Here is a 1,187-nt window from a genome sequence, read left to right on the forward strand (position 1 = left end):
GAAGAATGTGAGGGATGATTGGGATTCTTATCATGATATGCGCCCCATCGCGCTGCAAAGGTACGAACAAGCAAAACGTAGATGCCTCGAACTGAAAGGTATGAATAAATTTTTATAGTTTATCGGTTATTATTTTAAATTTTTTTCGCAAATATATATTGATTCATTGTTTCATTCGATTCTTTGTTTCGCAGGTACCGAGAAACCTCCTCGACGCGGCCGCAATGCTACTAAGGAATCGAGCCTCATCCCTGATCTTAATCGGAGGGCTGTGATCCGATGGGAAAACGGAGTGCCTGTTGGGGCCTTTGCCAATGCTTTCAACAATTTCCTTGCCGTTTTAGCCAGGAGACACGATTTCTTCAACATATTTTGACGTGGAAATCGCAGCGGATTGATGCGCTGGTGGCTTGTTGGAGATATATATGTGTGAGTCATTTATTTTAATTTTCATCATTATTAGTTATTAGTTTATTATTATGTTTAATACACTGATTTGTATCTACTTTTTCTTTATATGTTGAAGCGATTTTTCTTTCTTGACGATAATATTTGTGCCTGGACGTACTGCTTCGGGCAAATCAATGTATCGTTCAAGAGATGGCGGTTTGAGGTAAAGAAAAAATATTTTGTCCAAATAACAGAAGATTGGGAGCGATACTGGCATCTTGACACGCGTGTGGATGGAGTAGATTTTTTTGCACTTTGCAGTTACTGGGACACGGCTGAAATTAAGGTATTATTGAAGTATATAATTTTAATTTATTGTTTGAATTTCTATATTGTTTCGAATTGACATTGTTTTGCAGGCTCAAGCTGAAATAGCAAGGAGGAATCGCAACGCGCCTCGCAATTACGAGCATCACGGGGGCTCCAGGACATTCAGCCAGCATTATCATCAATTAGAGCTTGAGGTATATAATATATTAGCTTTTACGTTGAGTATAATTTATGTGTTATTGGTTAATGATATATTTGAATAAAATAGGGAAGGGGAGATCTCAGACATTTTGCAGATCGTATTCTGACTTCCTGGAGCCCGAATTACGCCAATGAAGAGAAGAAAGCAAAGAATAAGGATCTGGCTGTAAGTAGCAGTTCATTTATATATTCAATTTCATATCAATGCATCATTATTAAGTCGACTTGCCCGGGTTGTTTTGATATATCGCAGGAAAAATTACATG

The 1,187-nt window shown here is 37.8% G+C and overlaps 1 long non-coding RNA gene across 1 annotated transcript; it reads left to right on the top strand.

The window, feature by feature from the left end:
- On the top strand, positions 371–834 carry LOC109823659. Its single transcript, XR_002242432.1, has 3 exons — positions 371–429; positions 527–736; positions 810–834. It is a non-coding gene; the product is annotated as an uncharacterized LOC109823659 (long non-coding RNA).

This window comes from Asparagus officinalis, chromosome 9 (assembly GCF_001876935.1).
Source record: "Asparagus officinalis chromosome 9, Aspof.V1, whole genome shotgun sequence".
NCBI lineage: Eukaryota > Viridiplantae > Streptophyta > Magnoliopsida > Asparagales > Asparagaceae > Asparagus > Asparagus officinalis.